Source organism: Triturus cristatus, chromosome 4_1, assembly GCF_964204655.1.
Source record: "Triturus cristatus chromosome 4_1, aTriCri1.1, whole genome shotgun sequence".
In the NCBI taxonomy this organism is placed as follows: domain Eukaryota; kingdom Metazoa; phylum Chordata; class Amphibia; order Caudata; family Salamandridae; genus Triturus; species Triturus cristatus.
This window is the reverse complement of record NC_140585.1, coordinates 244623458-244644684: the sequence shown is the minus strand read 5'-3', so window position 1 is coordinate 244644684 and position 21227 is coordinate 244623458.

Genomic DNA, 21227 nt, shown 5'->3' with positions numbered 1-21227 from the left:
CCGGCGCAGGCAACCTTGCACCACGGAGCAAGGATGCTTGCGTCGTGGGGAGATTGTTTTTGTTCAGGAAAGGCTCCCTTCCTGCACAAAAACAATATGGAAAATGCAGTTTTTCAACTTCTATGCATGCTGCATTAGCACACATAGAAGTTGAAAAACGTAATTGTTTCAATGATTGTTTATGTGCAGGAAGGGAACCCTTCCTGAACAAAAACAATAATTAGAGATGATTTCCTCTTTCTATGTGTGCTGCAGAATGCATCAAGCATAGAATGAGGAAAAAAACCGAGGCAAAATTAATACATTTCTACTCGTTGCACCTCCCTACGCCTCCCCTGGTTAGGCGTAGCATTCACATGCATTTCCAGATTTACGATTCCTCGTAAATCTGGAAATGTGGCTGGTTCCATGGATGTTGCGTGGGAACACCGACAGCAACACCCATGGAACACCAATTTGACGCAAAGTGCTGCGTGCAAAGGGGCCATATTTACAAGGATAGGAAAAGTCACACAGGGTGACTTCTCCTGTTCTTGTAAATATGGAGCAGTTAAATGCGCCACTGGTATGTCACAAAAAGTGACGCACCGGTGGCTCAAGGGGCTTGTAACTCTGCCCCTGAATCTTTAGTTTAGATATGGGACACTACCACTGCATTACGTCAAGTTGGTCAGGATCATCAAATGCGAATGACCAAGGATGCCTTTTGTGTGGCTATAAAAAAGGAAATGTACCACATTTCTTATTTTTTTGCCCTGCATATAGCATGGCAAGAATAAAGTGGTTCATCCCTATTTGTAGGAACATAGGCACAAGAAAATATGAGCAGGCATACAGAATTCTCCAAACAGACCTGACACCCCATAGGGTTTTTGCTGCCTCCAGATTTCTACTCCATGCATGTTTGATAAGGAAAAGACAGACCAATGTAGCAATTTAAAGGACATTGATCCCCGAGTTCTTATCAAAATGTGCCAAATATTAAACAATTAATTTGGCAGTGCAACCTATTCAATGCCCTAGTTGTAATTTAGCCCCTTGCCTGTAGACTAGGCACTTTCTTTCTTTCTTTAGAAATGATTGTATGTATGTTTTTATCTATGTAATTAACCTAGTTATTTATTGTTTTATGTATCTCTCTTATGGTAATTTACCGAAATAAAGAATATGAAACGGAAACTGCATTTTTAAAAGCAGCCCTGCAACAGGGCTGCTTTTAAACTGTCCTCACGCCTCAGCAGTGCTCACATGCAAGTACAGAAAGGCTGCTGGCCTCTCAGCTGCCCTGCCCTATTATGTACTAGGGACTTATTGGGGAGGTCATGCCAGTCATAGTGGTACCCTAACCCATAGTGTTCCCTAGTGTATGTAGGTGTTTTCACTGCATTCTAAGTGTGCTTTCAGCATTGCACTGGCCCTGGGCCTGGTTCACCATTGAATGTTTATGACCCATGACCCATAAGCTCATTATCGTGCAACCTCATCATAATGGTTGACCACATAATCGTCGCCACTGCGGTGAGCGGGACACTTCACAACAAATGTTTTTGCAGGAAACTGCAGTGATTCAAGTAATCTCATGACATGCTCCCCATTGCGGATTGGAGATCCAGCTGATATCAGAATCAGAATCAGAAAATGCTTTATTTGATTTTAAATATATAATAAAATCATGAAAGCAAAAAGTACAATAAAAACAAATTATTTAAGATTAACATTAAAAAGTACCTTAGTAAATACAGCTGGTCCAATAATACATAATTTTGCTGCATAAGAGCTAGCAGGCTATGCTTCTCCTTTTCCTCAGTATACTTTTCAAAAGCCCAGACATAATTCCAATACAGTACACATTATCCAGTAGTTTTAAAAAAAGGAAAGCCGGGCGACCTTGCTGCCATGCTCCCTGCTTTACAATAGGCATAATCCATCTGGCTCGTTCCTTAGCGTAAAATTTACAGAAAAGAACAACATGCATTGTAGTTTGTGATGCAAAATTTTCACATGGACAGTGGCAGAGATTCCTAGACCAGTCATTTATAGCTGGGAATGAGACCAAGCGACGAAAACAATCAAATCTAAACCTAGTCAATATATATCTATCATAATCCCCTTTGCACCACACTAGGTAGGGTTGAATAGAATTATTAGACAGACTCAGTTGGTGCTGGATCACAGAGTTTTTACTTATCTCCGCTACCAGTCTGAGGGTCTCGAAGTGATTTAAGCATAGAGCTTTAAGCTCTTTTCTAGATAAAGTGCTCATAGTGTCTGGTTTAGAGTAAAAATCTGGTCTACACAAATCGTTTGATACATTTCTTATGTAATTTAGCCAGGGGATTTTTTTGGCCTGATCTAATCCCATTGAATCTTTTATAATCTCGCGATTCAAACCTAGACTAGTAGAGGTCCAAACTCTGTGCCAAAGTAAAATTGGTTGCATTTTGATCAAATCGGTAATATGGTGAATCCCCAGTTCATTGTGGCACTTAAAAACAGATGAGCTCTGGGGAACAGCTAGTATAAACCTTAAAAAAGCATTTTCAACCACTTGGATTGACGAAACATCATAAAAACCCCAAATCCCCGCTCCATATGTGGCAATACTAGTGCATTTTGCTTGATGTATTTTTAGTAATATTCCCAGGTGCCTTTTCCCCATTTTTTTCTTTTAAATCATCACTGCCGCGGTCGACCTTTTAAACAAAAGCGTCCTTCTCTTGACCGCAGGTCCCCAGGAACCCGAATTCTCCAGTAAAATGCCAAGGTAGGAAAACGTTTTTGTTGATTCGATTTTAACATCCCCAGTAGCTAAACTTCTCCACGTATTCTTCACCTTCCCACATGACATCACGAATGTCTTTGTGAAATTTATTTTTAATCCCCTATTATCCTTAAAATCAATGTAAGTTGACAGGGCCCTCTGAAGGCCAAGCTGGGTTCTGGCCATCAGCACCGCATCATCCGCGTAAAGAAGGGAGACACTCTGCTGTTTGTTAATTTTCGGTGAATCTCTCACCCTGGCCACCAATTCCTCTTCCAAAGCGTTGGTATATAATGAGAAGAGAAACGGGGCCAATACGCAGCCTTGCCTTACACCCCTCTCCACGCGGAATGCTTTAGTGCACTCTCCCTTTAATCCATACCTCACCTTGGCTGAGGCCCCCCCCCAATATAATTCTCTCAAAAATTGCACTAGAGGGGGGTCGACCTTTAGGTCCTCTAAAATATTCCATAGCCTACTATGGTCAACACAATCAAAAGCGGCAGTTAGATCTACAAATACCACAAACAGTTTCCCTGCCCTAGCTTGGGTATACTTCCCCTGTATCAGGGAGAAGTTTAGAACCTGCTCAATAGTGCCCATCCCCTCCCTAAAACCGTATTGGACCCGGCTCAGGATATTGTTGTCCTCGGCCCCCTCTTGAAGTCTATTTATAACGACCCTTTCTGCAATTTTCAGAAATGAATCTAAAAGAGAGATAGGTCGGTAACATGCTGGATTTTCCCGGTCCCCTTTTTAAAAATGGGCACTATCACGGACTTCGACCAGTATTTGATGAAACCCATAGCGCAACAAGCTTCTAAAACATGGGTTAACAGTGGGGATCAAATCTCTGTCGTACTTTTATACAAATCAATCTGTATCCCATCGGGGCCTCGGGCTTTGCCTCTTTTACTCTCAATTATTGCCGCCAACACTTCCCCATGTGTAAAGTGGATGTCAATTGGCAGAAAGTCAATGAAATTGTCAGGTGAGTTTATTTCCTGGGGTAAAGTAATGTCCTCATTACTCTTGTTTCCATACACTTTAGAAAAAAAGTTGACCCATGAATTCTCGTCGATCGCTAGCTCTACTCTTGCTCCCTTATTTTTAGCAAAAAATGGTGCCTTTACTGCCTGCCAAAAGTAGGAACAGTCCCTGCGTAAGGAAGCCTCATAGAGGTTATTCCAGGCTAGATTTTTAATTTCTTTCTTGCGTTTGCTCCTGGCAAGATTATAGGCCTTCCTGCAAGCTCTAATTTCCTCATAATCCCTCTCTGATCTATGGAGGGCAGCCTTTAACAAAGAGTATGTCTTAGTGCACAGGTTATCGAACCATCCATGATCTTTATTGGGTGGCACCCTACAAGGGCAACTCAGCAAGTTCTGTATTACTGATGTAACTACAGAAAATGCATTCAGTATGTCCCTTTAAGATGTCCCTTCTTGCAGACACTCAGTAATGGGGATTAGAGCTTTTGATATAATCTTTGTATTCAGGACTTCTGGATCTTTCCTGCCCCAACTCAGGGAATAGCCATTTTGGCAGGCCAATACAATATCTTGGGTCCAAGCCAAACTTTCCACAATGGGGAGTGTGCTCTTAAAGGGAAGTAAGATGTTAATACTTAACGGTAAGTGATCGCTCAGGGAATTTAATGAATACAAAATTGATCTAACCAATTAGCATAACGATTTGGAATAACAATAAAATCTATCAGAGAGTTAAATCCACGACCAATAAACGTGGGGCCAAACTCAACTGGGGGAGAACACAATGTGTTGGCAAAGCCTAAATCAAACGTTGCCATCACTTCGTTAAAACTTTCTCCCCTATCTGAATGGACAAAGTGGGATGCATGGGCATTGTATTCTGTTTCAATGTTCCCAAACCCGCATTCAGATTGTCGACAAATACTGGTGTTAAAATCCCCACCCCAAATCGTGAGCATGTCCGCTCCTCTGGATACAACCAGATTACTTAAAACGTCCATAAGGCTTTTTAGTACACCGACAAAATTGCCCTTATCAATGTTATTATAAAGGTCGATGATCACTACCTCAATTTGCATGGATAGATATATATTGACAATTTGATAATAAGAGGTAGACTTTAGTATGTTTGTCTTCTGAACCCTCATCATATTTGAAATATAAATACAAATCCCCCCTTTATGTCTACCATGTACTGAACGCAAGGCTGGTATATGCAATGTCTTAAAGCCATCAATATGCAATGCGTCCAGCAACCACGTCTCCTGAAGACAAAGAATGTCAAAGTTGTTAATGAAGTCTATCCATATCGGATTATCGACCTTAGACTGTAAGCCGTAAATATTCCAAAATGCCACTCTAACATTTCCTTTAGCAGAGTCACATAGGGGGGGCGGATTCCTGATCACTATTACCCTGACTTTGATTTCTCCTAACAGCGGAACAGCGACCAAACTACTAGCTGAATCTACAGTAGATGTTACTTCAATAATATCACTGTCACTTATTGAATCATTTAAACCAGGTTTTAAAATTCCTTCTAATGGTGAAACGGCCAAAATTCTTCGGCCCATTACGCTATTATGGCTAGTGTGGTCATACAGAATAGAGGGCAAAGTGATTTCTAAGCCACCCCCGCACGTGGCATCGTTTAAACCTTCAAGCGTTTCCACAGAAAATACTGGGGGACTTAGCCTAATTGAAGCTTTAGGTGCCCAGTCTGCTCGTAGGTAACGATTTTCAGTTGTAGCCAAAAGTCAATCCACCTCCTCCAAGGAATCTAAGGGCCCATACCTATTTGTTACCTCTAAGTTGTACCTTCGGTTACTATTGGGTAGAGTGGTTCTAAGTGAGGTGGAATAATTTTCGGTCATTCTTGGGCGGTAGAAATAGTCCAGGGGGAAGACATGGATGCCCTGAGCCATAAGTTTATTTGCGTCGATTCTAGTTAGAATTTCATGAACTAAAAGAGGGGATCCCAGAGATAAAACAACGCAATCCCCTTTAAATGACTTTCTACTAGTGCCCACCCACGGTACTCATCTCACCATTTTAAAAGCGGTGAACATCTCCTGTGTCAATCCTGTTTTAGCACCCAGACAGTGGATGACTTTGTTCCTCAAGGTGATCCTGGATTCTTTGTCACCCTCAGGTATCGGCGGGACATTTGCCAAGATCACGGTATAGGGGACCGCAGCTGGAGGGAGATTTAAGCTAAAGAAGTTTGTTGGAAGCCCCTGATTATGTGGCATACAAATACCTTGAGTAGGGCAAGTATCAGATTGAGTTAAATCGCCCCTTCTTTCGTTATTATAATTGCTCTCTCCCCCACTCACATTGCCTGCCCTGTGCAAAAGACCGCTAGGGGCAGGCTTCCTCGCAGTTCTGGGACTTATGAGTCTACCAGTACCCCCCGCCATATTACTCTGGATGCAACAATCAATAGAGCTGGCTGGTAGAGCCTTACTTGTGTCTTTATCTAAACCATTTCCCTCACCATTCTCTGTTGGTGTAATTGTCCTTTCATTGAGGGACCCTGTAATGGATACCAAGCCTATCTCTATTTTGTCCAATCTCTGTGCCAGGGTATCAATAGAATCTTTTATAAAAGTGGTTAAATCTGTTAGTATGCTCATAATTCCTGAGACATTATTACCGGTTTGGCCTTTACTTTTGCTTTTATTTCTGGGACAAGTTGCACGATCTTTCGCTTTACTAATAATTGGGGTGTCCAGTCCCTGTGAAGATCTTATTTTGATTATTGGGGTGTTAGAAGGGGTGGGGGATGCAACCTTATGTATCAAAGGCAATAAAATATTAGGAGCAACTTTTTTCATAGAAATGCAGACCCTTTTTGGCGGCGGCAATGGTATTACATCAGAGTCAATTAAAAAAATCTCATCGCTTCCAATCTGGACGCATCCGTTCTGCAGTTCCGCAGTCGTCACATGAGGATTTATCGCCCCCTCAGACGATGTATGATTGGGGGAGACAAGTGACTCTTTATGCAAAGCCTCTTCTCATTACATATTTGTTTTTCAAGAGCACCCACAGCCCCCGTCAAATATTTAATTAGCGACGTACTGGAGTCTTTTGCCTTAATGCATTTTTGATTCAGAGGCACATTCTGCAGTTTTCTTTTACCCATGACGTGGCTGACAAGACAACCCCAACAAAGCAAATGAGTAAGAAAAGAGGGGGAAAAATAAACTAAGCTCCGAGCACTATGGAACACAAACAATACACCTCTTAGATGTAGCCAAACCCCTGATTCAGTGATAAAAGAGTCTCGAGTCACAGAAAATAGATAAAGTTACCACAGTCTCAAACGCAGATTCGTGGATCCAAACATCCAAGGGTCATGGCCCAGCCCAGCCTCTTTTGACCACTGACGGCCAAGGACGGGCCCGCGCGTGTCCCGTGTTGCGGGAAGCCCTTCAGTGATTTAAGCGCCGGGAGGTGCTCTGGTAGTGCGCGACAGCTATGCCCCCTGGGATATGGAGTCTTTGGGAGGCAGTCAGCCGGCAGTCGGCAGAAATACTTTTATGCGGTTCCACAGGGATGAAGTTTATTGTTATAGCAGGGCTGGGCAAAGTAGCGTTATGGTAAGGCAAGGCAAAGTAGCATCTGCAAGGCCGATATCATAAATCCTCTATGTGACCATAACTGTCCGAAGTCATGAACAACACCAAAGCCTTGCTGACTATCTGTAAATGTAGTTACTCTCAGCTGTTCAAAAACACAGCAAGCTCTAGCAAGAGCTATCAATTCAACCACTTGTGTAGAGTACTTTACTCAAAGTCAGGAGGCTTTGACTACCCCAAAGACTGTGCAGATTGAGTATGCAGCTCTTATATTTCCTTCATTGTCTCTTAAACATGAACCATCTACAAACAGTATGCAATTATTTTTTATTAGTGGCTTGCCTCATATATCAGGTCTTGGCTTGGTGCATAGTTCAGTGACATTGAGACAATCATGTTCATTCCCCAGGAGAGGCATTAAGGTAGCCTAACTTCTATGGGTTACATTTTCTGCAACCAGTATGATCTGTTTGTACTTTGTCAAGCGACTGTTAGTATTGTGTGCGGGTACAGGTCAACAAAATGTCACCCAAATATAGCACAAGGACCGGTAGGGGATGTCCTATCACAATACTTTCACACCGTTCTATGCTGGCACCAACTGCTACCACTGCCTCTAGGCACGCAGGCAGCCCTGCGGTTACAGGATCAAGAGTACCAGAAAAGTAAGCCACAGGTCGTCTCGCATTTCCGTGCATTTGTGTAAGTATTGAGAGAGCGCAGCACTCCATCACATTGCAGAAAAGAGTAAACACTTTATTGTAATAAGGCATTCCCAGTGCAAAAGCATGCCAGAGATTTTGTCTCAGATCTAGGATGATAATCAAGCAGCTGTTATCCCATTGTTTCGGATCAGACACATCCTTGTGTGTCAGTAAATGCTTGGCCACTAGGGAAAAGTTGGGTATCCACTGGCCACAGCAGCCCACTGTTCCCAAAAAACTCCTGACTTCTCTTTGGGTGGTTGGTGGATTCATTTTAAGAATTGCCAGATTGGGGGCGTGGCCAAGCACCGAACGAAGATGGCCACGTAAAGTGAGGCTCCGAGATCCGTCCCTTCCCCCATCTATCCATAGGAATGATCCGCCCTATCTGAAGGCAGCCCCGTGTGTCGGAAGGATAGCGGCGTTCAACCCGCCCATCCTTGGCCCGCCTCGTAGGTCGGACTTGAAAGTTATAGTCCCCGTAAAGTTGAGGCCTGCTGCCTGCTCGAGAGCCGGGACCCAGAGTGACTGTGGACGGCGGAAGAGGCTGACGTCATCGCGTGGCAGCGCCACTGAAAGTGCCGCAACGATCTGCTTGGTGTTGCACTGCGGGGTTGCGACTGAGGTCCCGCTACTGCCGCAGTGACCGAAGGCCCCAGAAATAGCTCCGGCAAGGAAGCAGTCATCAATGCGGGCATCAAGCGCGACCGCCGCGAATCTGTAAATGGTGGCGGCTCACTCTTCACACTCACGGGTCCCGCTCTGCTTTTCCCATCAGTGACTGTCCATATCCTGTACTCAGGACAGCATGGGCCTTGCTGAGTCCACTTGTTGCTCGTAGGAGGCTCGGAGTGCTCCCCCAGAGGATCAGGAGGGGCTCTGTGTGGATTGGTGGCATTCCGTTTTTCATCCTGGGACCACACCAGCTCAAGGCCAGTAAAGTGGAAGTCGAGCTCCCGGGGGCCGGTCGAGGGTATGCCGTTGGGCACGACAGCTATTAATGCCCCTGGGGTATGTGTATACCCAGATGGCTAGACCCCGGCATTATAGCAGCCACAAAGGCCCGATTTGAAGTGTGCATCCCCCTGGTGGGTGACAGAGTTGGTGCTGGACCCCCTGGTGCCCGGGCCTTGATACTGGTGCCCATGCTGGCTGGCACCAGTGCTGCGAGCTGAAAGGGGCTGGGGGCTGAAGGAGGCTGTCGGCTGAGAAAGGCGGCACTCTGGTTTGCCTGGGCTGGGAGCATACTCTGGACTCTACAATGGAGCGTGCCATAGGGTCCGGGGCCTGTGGGTCGAAACCAGTGCAGACCAACAAACTGAACCGATACACGGTTTCTAAAGACGCATAGCAGAACCGGCTGTCTAGAGATGCCACCCAAGGGAGCCCAGTGGAGGAGGAACAGAAACTCTCGCTCAAGAACGTTATGGAGGCTATTACCGGAGTCAAGACCTCGTTGGAGCACAAAATGGACATCATGGCTATTGGCATTAACCTTATTAGGGCCGATTTGGGGAAGCTCAATGAAAGGGTCAAACAGGTTGAAATAATGACCTCCAGCCTCGTTGGCGATGTCACGCAACTTCAAAGGGAAGTCCACGAGCTCCAGACTTTCGCAATCTCACGGACCTCAAGTTGGATCACTACGAAGGCCGTCTTCGGCGCAACAACCTCCGCATCCTAGGCGTTCCTGAGAAATCGGAGGAGCAACCCCCTGATCTTTTTGTCGAAGATCTCATCCTCAAGCATTTGCAACCCAAAGGCCTCGGCAAATTCTTTGTTTATCGAACGGGCTCATAGGGTCCCGGGCGGCCGTCCCAAACCGGGCGCTCCCCTGCGGCCCATGCTGGCTCGGGTATAGAACTTTCACGACAGAGATGTTATTCTTCAGAACTCCAGAGCAGGGGCCCCCCTTCGGTTCGAGAATGCTGACATCTCCTTCTTCCTGGACTTCACACAGAGAGTGCAGAGACAGAGGGGGTCATTCCTTTCTGTGAAGCGCGACCACAGAGAGAGGGGTCTGAAATACTCAATGCTGTTCCCGGCGTGCCTTGGGGTCGAGGCGGAGGGCAGAGCGTGGTTCTTTGACCAACCTGAAGCTGTCGCAGACTGGATTGAACATCGCGGAATGAGGAGTCTAACCGATCGCAGCAACAGGGAGAATGCGGACACCCGACCTGCTTGGGATTGAGACTTGGTGGATGGCTGCTTTTGAACTGAGTAACGGGAATTTGCAGTGGGGTGGGTATGGGAGGGTGGCGGGTTTTTAGTCTCTGATGTTGGGGCTGGTAGATTCATACGGTTTTGAGTTATTTGCCCTTAGAGGGCCTTACATGTGACATGATTAGGAGTAGGGACATGGAGCACTTTACTTTCCTCCTTTTTCTTCCTCTTTGAACTCTTTTCAAGGGCGACAGACACTCTGCAAGTTTTGGATGGGCAGTTCTAGGCCCAGAGTGTAGGGCAGCGGGGTGGGGGGTTGTTGGGAGGGGGTGTTCTGTTATGTTTTTAGTGTTCATTATCTCAGCAACGTCTATTGAGATCCTAGGAGGGGAAGCAGGCACGCATATTGCATTCTCCGTAAAAGAGATGGAAGGAAATTTAAACTGGTCATGGCTGCAGGTGCAGGCGGTGGGATTAAATTGTTAAGCTGGAATGTCAATGGATTGGGGGACAAGATAAAGCGTAGTGTGGTCCTCCAATACCTCAAGCGCCATGCCCCGGATGTTATCATGCTTCAGGAAACACACCTCATCGGAAACGTGTGCAAGGCCCTACATCGGGGGGAGTACACTCTGTTGGCACATGCAGGTTTTACCTCTAGTTCACGAGGGGTGGGTATCATGGCGAAGAAATCCTTTCCATTTGTGGTTAAAATGACCTGGACAGACGATCAAGGACGATACATTGGGGTTTCGGGCGAGTGGGAGGGTCAGTCCATCACTCTAATATCGGTCTATGTGCCCCCGGGCCTCCAAGCTACAACCTTCAGGGATTTGGGGGCACTGTGGTTGACTGTCCCAGAGGGTCTGTTAATATTGGGAGGAGATTTGAACTCTGTGGTTTCGGGTGCGCTGGACCGCCACCCTCCCCGGGCAGTTGGTGCCGCTTCTTGTTGGCTCCCCGACTTCAATTATACTATGGGTTTGGTGGACGGTTGGCGGTCCTATCATCCGAACACTGTGCAACACACCTTTCACTCCGGGGCCCATGGGAGCCTATCACGCATTGATTATTTCCTCATACCCGCGTCCCACATTGCTTACATTCAGGAGGTAAAACACCTTGCTAGGGGCATCTCTGACCACTCGCTGGTCTGGCTACATATGATCCCTAGTTATAGTCAGGTGGGGTGTGTGGCCCCCATCAATCCCTGGTATTTTCGCGATCCTAAAATTAAGGGTGGGCGTAGTGGGCGTAGTGGGGCTACGTGAAGCAGCACGTAGTGTGCCCAAATCTACGCACACTACGTGCTCCGCATAGCCCCACTACGCGCCACCCACCTCCCGCCCGCCCTCCTTTTAAAACATACCCTAATTGTTAATTAAATATCAGTAAAGACACTTACCTGAAGCGCGGCGTCTCCGGGGCTCCCTCTTCCTAGTTTCCAACTTCTTCTGACAAATGCGCATGCGCGGACGCCCGCGCATGCGCATTAGATTTAAATTTGGGACTTTATATGAATTAAATCTGGGACCATTTGCATTTTGCTGCAGCATCGGGCTGGTGGAACCTGCAAATCTGGAGCTTGAGGCATATTAGGATTTTGCACTCTCAGTCCTGGTACACTCTGAGACTGTACGGTGTTGTTACTCTGGGGCAGCGTAAATCATGAATTCTGAACCTTGTCCTCATTCATCACTCTGTTGGGATTAAGAAAGTATTCCTGCTTCCAATGCCCTAACTTACTGCAATAATGACAAGGATTCAATCTCTTCAGAATTGCCACATAAATCCCAGTACTCAAGTCAGTTGGAATACCATGGCCTCTACCTTGTTGCGTGAACACATTTCCACCTTGCATCATAGGAGCTCCCAGCAGATACACTCCTTGCATAGGACCAACATTCCGTACAAAAGGTAGACTCTGACTTCCTCTCTGTGCTGCTTTCATCTGTGTCACCATGAGTTTCTCCTTCAATGGCTTCTGCTTCATTTCCAATTAATCACTATAATATTTCACATATCTTAAAATCTTATCAACTGATTTATTCTGCCAACAGATCAAATGCTTCTGAATCATCAAGCTAATCTCAGATCTCAATTCCATCACAAACCGGGACACACATTTTCCAATGTCTTTAGCTTCAATAGTATCCTGTTTATCTTAAACCAGTCAATTTATTTAGCTGGTATTTTCCCTTTCTAAAAGGTCATCACCTGTTGAGACTTTTTTTATCACTAACGTTGATGGGGCATGTGATATCGGATTTTTCAGAGGTTCCTTCTCTGGCCACTCTGCAGACACTTAACATTCTGCCCACAAATCACTCGGTACCACAATGTCGAAGAAGGTATTCAAATCCACCCACAAGACTTGTAAAATCTTCACAAATTTCTCAACCTGTGTATAATATTCTACTGGCTTTTCTCTAAATTTGGGGAATTAGCTTGCTGGGTGTGTGAGGACACTATTTCCGAAAGGAGGAATTCCTCTCCTCCCATTACTCAACTGACAGGTCAACCTGCCACAAGCGACTATAACTAGGTCTCTGACCGAGATTTTTAAGGCACCAAGGAACTTCGTTCCCTTCTTCCTCTTAAAATAGGGACTCAGGAAAATTCAGAAGTGCGTGAAGGTTCCAGTCTCCAGTAGAAGTCTTCCAGAATTGGAATAAGTATTTAGCATGAAGCTTCTTGCAAGAATAAAGTAAGCACAGAGGTTTGTATCCCTCAAAGTCTAAGGGAATCTGCTCTAAACTCTAACAGAGTGAACAATAATTAAAATCAGTAAAACTTCAGCAACAATCATATCTCTTACCAAGCCACCACAAACCAATCTTTTGTCTTCTCTTCTTGTGCTGTGCATTCGCAACATTACCAGACTTTCCCATCCCATAGAACTTAAAAAAATACTGCAACCTCGAGCATTCTTTGTTCCTAATAGTTGATGGATAGAAAGCTTCATCTGCTCATTAGGTATTCACGTTTCTTGCCAAGATGTCTCTTCTGAGGCCTTACTATCAAGAAACTCGTACAGACAACAATACTTCTTTTTCCACCTAATGAAACCTAGGGAACGCACCTGCAAAGGCTAAGAACATGCTAAGCAAAATACATTTCAAAATCAAGGCCTTCAGTCAGGCTAACTTTAAACATTTATATGTGCACTTCAAACACATGTTTATACTTGTGCATATGTAACTCAAGAACAAATGCATATGTGAGTGAAAGCATACATGATTACTCCTTCAAATATAACTTTCAGAATACATGCAAATGTGTCTTAAAGTGTTAATGCAAACGTGAATACAAAATATGTTTTCATATTTAAACTGAACATTAGTGCACATATTTATAAAACTACAGCTTCCACAGTAAATAAGTTTCCTTAATGTGTTTAAATGTTCACACATGCTAATAAAGTTATGGCACACAGTAAAGATAGTGCCACATGTAGGTGTATAAGGGCATTTCTGAGACATGAAAGTTTGGAGTCTAAAGTGTGCTACTCGACCCCTGCTACCCTGAGAGGCAAGGGTGTGCTCGCCTCAGGTTGTATAGCCATAGTAGTGCAGGCCCCAGGGCACCAGTGGCAAACAACCATCATGGTTCGTGCCTAATTATCTCTGCACATCCTATGCCCCACCCCAAACAGGCTCAGACATTATTAGTTAACAATGAGCAGCTCAATGCTTTATGTATATATTGTCTAACATACAGCTGTAAGACTGTGGCTCCCATACAGATCTCATTTACACAAAAATGATTATTTGTCATTGGAGGCAAAAACTAGCTAGACGATTCTGCCTATGTTAATTTTGGAGTTCGAAGAAGTTGCTATGTGTTGGGGTTGCAGTGCTCCATAGAAGAGGCCTCCTCATTCTTGCCCTGCTGTTGGTTGCCTTTTTGTCAGGCACCCAAGCAGAATAAATGGAGAAAGAAGCGAGAAAGCATTACTTTCGGTCTGTAGTGGCAAAGTGTACTGAACCAGCATGTTGAGGCCCTACACACACAGAAGCAACAGGGGATAACGCCGAACAAAAACTGGCACTCAGAGACATCTTAAGGATTTTGGGGGCCCTGGGCCAAAGGTATTTTGGGGGCCCATGTTTACAACAGCTTTGAATTTTTGATCCAATTTCAGTTCTTTGGTGCCCCCTTTGGCTAGATCACTGTCAGTGCACAGGCACACTTGTCCAAATTCTAAGGGGCATATTCACAAGGAACTATCGCCGAGTTAACGGCACTTTATCACAGCCAAAGTTGCGATAAATGTATCGCCCCATTCACAAGCTGGTGCTAACAGCCCACAGCACCAGTTTACCGGCGATAGCAGCCGCAAAAAACATCACCACAGAGGAACACTGCAACTATCGCTAATGAGATGAAGAATGGGCGTTCCCGTGCCAAAAAACGCAACCACACCACACCTCAACATTCTCAACAACCAGACAGATCGGTGATAAAACCACAAACTAGGCGATAAGGCGCGTTAGCACCAGGAAATCTACACCTGCTCTGACCTGGTGTTAAGTCGGACGGTAACCAGCACCACAAAAGGTAGACCAGCCCAGGGCCACATCGGAAGGGCAATAGATGCCATGGAGCCACCCATCATGCTGCCCGGACACCCAAGAGAGCCATGACACCCACCGACACCACCCCTCCCTGGCGCCCCCCAACAAAGACATGCCACATCAGTTACACAAAAACATGTACAAAATATTCTGCATGATGTTGCACAATCACAACAGTTGAAATGCATGTGTCGTCACAGAAATGAGCATCACACATTCACTTTCCAAGAAACAAATAAAACGTTATTAACATGAACACCGAAATATAATGAAGACACATGGCGGCTCCCTGCGGGAGAGTCCGTAGGTCACAGCCTGCAAGAAAAAAAACATGATGAGAAGGTGTGTCCCTGCGCACATCAAAGGACAGAGAGCGAGCGAAGGAGAGAGAGAGAGAGGAAGAGACGGAGAGACAGAGATAGAGAAGAAGAGAGCGAGAGAGGGAGAGAGAGAGAGAGAGAGAAGAAGGGAGAGAGAGAGGGAGATAGAGAGAGTGAGAGAGAAAGAGAGAGAGAGAGAGAGAGAGAGAGAGAGAGAGAGAGAGAGAGAGAGAGAGAGAGAGACGGCCCTGCGCACCCAGGCTACAGTGCTCACCTGCTGCCACCGGTGTGTCTCCAACCACATGCCGGTATGTAGAGCAGTACACCAGGACACACATCTGAGTCAGAGCCATCATCTGAAACAGAGTCCAGATACATGACTGGCACAGTACACACACTTGCACAAGATAACATCGCCTACCCGCCCATGCACACCCAGGCAGAGGTATCACAAAGGCACCCGCCGCCCATGGAGCATGCCCGCCCATGCACACCCAGGCCTCACTACTCACCTTCCGCCACCGGCGTGTAGACTGGATGTCTCACCACATGCCGCTGCAAGTCACAAGCCCGGGGCCCGCGGACATGGCATCCTCCATACCATGCAGCCACGCACCTCAGGCAAACCAGGCCTCGCGCTTGGTGCTGGGTCTTAAATACTCCATGACAGAGGACATACTTGTGCACCCAGCAACATCGCAGGCTGCACACCCGCCCAGTCTTGATTTGTTCAGCATTACGTACATCAATTGTGTTTCTTTTGCACACCCGATCAGCCCAATGGGTGCCACTAAGTCTGTGACCCGGAAGCGAGGCCACGTGGCGGTAGGCCCGCGCTGCCCGCAGGCTCTGGCCTACACTGTGGTCCAGCAGGGTACACGAAACCTGAATTGCCCGGACCGCCAGGACGGGGCATCATCGCAGGGTATCCACTCGCTAAACAGCCTAAGGTGCCACGGACAAGCTAATAAAAGTTTTTTTTGTCCTCACTAGGTAGTTTTAGAATCACATCTATCTTTCCAATCACATCCAGCGCTGCACCCTCACAACGCCTAGTACTCACATATGGGATCTTAGCATCCTTAACTCCTTAGGACATTCAAGAAAAACATCCCAGAGCTCCTACCTCACAGTGAGGGAGTTGTAGCCCTCGGTGGGACTAGGTTTTCCCACTGGGAGGAGAAGCCCATATGATGAAGCATGCCACCTATGGTGGGTGAGGGCATTCATCCTGAAAGGGATTGCTCCCAGAGGATCGTTACTGAGAGACACATTTTTTCTTCACTCTATGCTAGACCCGAGAAGTATCGAGCTATGATTTTTTCCAACCGCCAGGTGTGTGTTGCAGGTCTGGCACTGCTTATCGCTGATTTCCTCATTGCTCTTTGGCCCATCGCAGGTTTTTTGGTGTTGTGGTTTGTGTTTTTATCTCAATCGAGGTGGTTTTATCGCAGACATTGTCCGCGGTTTCGGCTGACTATCGCATGCTACCGCCTTGTTGTGAATCCCAAGTTGTCACGGGGTTATTTTGCCGCGATGGGCTGCGATATTGAAAGTTGCGTTACGCTGCTCTTGCGGTAGTTATCACACGTTCTTGTGAATATACCCCTAAATGTGTTTATATCTAATGATAAGATAGTGATGCGTTTTTTTCAATATTGCAGCACAGCAGCACCTCACTAAAATAACTACAAATAATCTCTGAGACACCGTCTCTGATCTAAAAGAAACTGTTTTAGGGATGTTGCATGAATCAAACGAAACATTCATCTGCAAAATGTTTGTAATACAAACATCACCCACATTAAAAATAAATTAGAAAAAACTGTATTTAAAAGAATCTGTTTAAAAATTATGCAAGACTCTCTGCAGAACAGAGGTGGCTCGATCGTGGGGCCCCTTAAAGGGCTGGTGCCCTGGGTCAGAGCCCACTTTGCCCATGCCTTAAAACGACTCTGCTGACACTTTCTTTATGTTTCTAGATTTCATCGTGGTTTGTTATTTTACCCATTTTTTATGATGCACAGAGATTTCTTCTTAAATACTCCGAAGGTTTTTTTTACCGTCTGGTTAATTTCTGTTTACCTCGAGCAGTGCAGAAATGCCCTCAATTGAGGCTTGCATCGCCCGCCCCTGCAATCACACGGCGCGGTGCCTACTCCATTACATCTGTTGTGACTGTAACTTATTTGTGACTCGCTTGTTGTGATGGAGTCATCACGGTGCACGCGCTGCTTGTCATTCGTGGGGGTGCGTTCAATCAGCGCTCCTTTGTTAGGTGAATAGCGAGAAACGGCAGACCCTTCCTTCCTCACTCTGCAACACTGGAGTAACCAGCAGCTTCCAGCTCTGGCTGCCACAGCAACCCACGCGGCATCGCTCTCTGTTGTCGGCAGTGGTAGCGAGATCCATGCACGTGGCATCGTGTTTTTTGCTCAACCCTTCCATTCACATAGCGTGGCCCTCCATTCTTTGGTGTGTCGCCATCTTTGTCAAATCTCTGAACCACTTGTTCTTTATTTGTATTTGTTACTTGAAGCGAGTGCATGTGCTTTGAAATTGTGACAGTATCGAACCCGCCCTCCATTTTGTGAGGTAGAAAGGGTTTTACCTGCAAAGTGGCAGTGGGTTCATTCATCATTAATGTTTAGCTCTTTTTTCCAGGTTGTGTGCTGTAACTGAGTCCTGTACTGCAATGGAAAAGCTGACCGGGGTGAGACAGGCAGAGAAGCTCCTCCCCAAAGGTGCAAAAAGAGCATATTCTGTATAGTAGAGTGTCTAATTCTGAAATTAATTATGCTACATTCATCATGATATGCAGGGACCTGAAAACGTGTTTTTGAAAAACATTTTGCCATAACTTTTCTATTTTCTACAGTAATGTTGAAATGGACCCCCCTCGTTGGTGGGGCGAAAGGATTTTCCACATGCTGGAAAAAGATGAGTTTAAGACCAGAAAGATCCTGCGTGTGTTACTGTGGCTTTCTGTTAGGGGGATAGTGAGGGTCAAAGATCTTCGATACACAACACTATGCTTCCTTCTCCATATTACAGCTATGGGTGAAGGAAATGACAAACCCTACCAGAACCTCCACTTTTATGTACTGTACCTTCAAGGCTGACCAGCCAGGAGGAAAAAATACTCCTACATATGTTCATGTTTTTAAACTGTTCATTTCTAAAGCCACCTTTCATTCATGGTGTGATTTACAGCTCTGACGAGATGGGGGATTCTGCAACCCCGATAATCTGAAGAACAGAGAGTGCTCTCCCGGAGAGTTTGCTGTGGTCCAGCAAATCGTGATCGCGTGTGCCACGTGTGCCTCAGTTGAAGTAAAAAAAAACGATTGCCGTGTGTGGAGTCAAAGCACCACTTGGGCCAGTGCAAGGCCTGTGAAGAAAGTGAAGCCCATAGAGAAAGTTTTTTTGTCGTCGACTAGAAATTTGCTGGTAAAGTCGAGAAAAGAGTTAATGCGCTGCAACGCTACAACACGACACAGAGCCATAAATCATAAAGCTAAAGGCAGTGACTACCAGGTAAAAGATGCGCTAAAGTCAGAGATAGCTGAGTGCAAGGAAACGCTAAAAGCGGAAACATTTCCGATGCAAAGAAACGCTAAAGGCAGTGACAACCGGGTACGGAAAGTGCAACAAGCGGCAACAGCCAGGTGCAAGAGAACACTGTGCGCAGAAGCAGATAAATGCAGATAAACATTAGAGGCAGTGAAAACCAGAGATATAGAGAATATGATTATTGTTGGAAAGTGGATTATTAGTAGGGGAAAATGTATATCTGCCACTGGAAATAAGGCCACTAACACAGCATAGGGCTCAGAATAGGTCTTAGAATCTTTTTCCTATGCTCAACCCTTGGTATCTTGGCTGCGAGCAGCCAGGCTTAACTTCAAAGACAGGTATATAAAGCATTTAAAAATACAATTTCAGTAAATAATTAAGACACAATACAAAATAAAAATCCAACACCAATTTATAAAAATTGGAAATATTTTTTCTTTAAAATGAGACCAAAACGACAAAAATCTAATGTAGGGAACCGGAGATGTGAAGTTTCAAAGATTTAGCACTTTCTAGCACGTAGAAACTTATAGCGCCTTATCGGGACATCTGGTCGCGATAGACCTGGTCAAAGTCAAAGTTTCAGACCGACTGCAATGGAACCCTGGGTGGCTACCCCTCGTGGTAGGTCTTGGTCAGAGTTTTCACAATCTTGCTTTACGAACCTTTCTGGAGCTTTTATTCCCGGGGCCTCTCGAAGCTCTCAGCCAGTCCGGATTCGGTGAGGGTTCGCCGGATTGCCTTTCAACGAGCTCCCGGTCAAACTTATGGAGGTTCGACCTCCGGAGCATTCCAGCAGGACAAACCAAGGATCCAGGCCGACACGCGGTTGAAGGCAGGCGGCTTGGCTTTCGCGGTTGCTCCCTGTCACCTTTTCTTCGTTCGGACATAGAAACTTTTACTGAGCTTTTTCTCGCGGGGTCCCTCGAGGCTCTTCACCAGGCTAGATTCGGTGAGGGTTCGCCGGCATTGGATTTCGACTACTCCTGATCAAACTCTGGAAGTAGGGCCTACAGAGCGTTTCAGCAGGGCAAATCTGGAAGGTAGGCCGACTTGCGGTTGAAGGCAGGTGGCTTGGCTGGCCAGGTTGAGTCTGTTCCCTTGTGGAGCTTTTTTTCCTCAGTTGCACCAAAGTATCCAAACTTATTGAACTTCTTCCTGAAGTTCCCCAAAGGGTCCCAAAGTATCTCAAACTCACTCCAAGGGTCTGGCAGCTCCAAGATGGTCCTTGAAAGTTGAGGACTTCAGTGCCCACAATCCACTTGGACAAAACCCTTACAAATCTACTGGTAGTTCTCCAGGTTGAGGATCCTTGGTGGTGATGTTCCAGGTGAGCTCTGTTAACCTGTAGCTTGCAGGGAGTCCACTCTTTAGTCCTTTTTACAGCAAGGTAATCCACAGGCTGTAGTTTCAGATGGTGCAGAAGGTGCAGTCTTCAGAGTGCAGGCCTTAGGAAATGCACATCAAATTTCCAGCATTTTCCGTCTTGTTTCTTAAGTTTAAAACAGCGGATCTCAGGGACTCGGCCCTTCTCAGATACATATTCCAACTTCTCTAGTTCAAGCAGGAGGTCATGTATGTCCATTGGGCTGCAGACTACCACACAAAGGTGTGACCACTTCCTACAGAGTGTGGCCCTATTTTGTCCCAAAGTGCACCAATTCTTCCAAATTCAGAATGGCTGATTTTCCAGCAGGGAGAGAAAAGCTGGCTAAACACATCCCTAAAATGGCTAATCTTCATAGTCTCTCCCCCTTGCATCTGCTCATTTCTTACTTAATCTTAGGCATGAAGATTCCTAAAAGTTGGTTAGGTGCGGAAATAATTCCGATTTTTAAAAAGGGTTCCCCACTTCTCCCGACCAATTACAGACCCATAAGTTTAATAGACATCTCCCAAAATTTTTTTGCGAGAGTTCTCCTCCTCAGACTACAGTCCTGGATGGAGGAGAGGGACATCTTGTCTATCCTCCAGGCCGGGTTCAGAGAAAAATGATCAACTCTGGACCAAGTCCTAAGACTGCAATTATTATACTGGAAAACTGTTTGCCTGCAGGGGGGTAGTCTTTTTTTAATATTTGTTGATCTAAGATCAGCATTTGACTTGGTCCCAAGGGAGAAATTATGGTCTGTTTTAGGTAGGATGGGGGTTCCTGTTTATTTAATAGATCTTTTTAAACGTTTGCATGAATGTAATTACGCCCAAATTAGGTATGGGAAGGATGGTAATCTCACTGCTCCTATTCCAATCAATCGTGGAGTTAGACAGGGTTGTGTTCTTGCACCAACCCTGTTTAGCCTCTACATTATTGGCCTAATTGATACCCTGTCAGCAGCAAAAGACCTAGATGCCCCCAAGCTAGCCTCTCATAGAATTTCGGCCATGATGTTTGCCGACGACACCCTTTTGGTTGCCAAATCATCCATGGGGATACAAAAGGTTTTGGATAAATTTGAGGAGTTCTGTAGGGATCGAGGTTTAGAAATAAACCTTCAAAAAACCAAATTCATGGCATTTAATTGCCCAAAAAGCACACGTCCCAATCCATGC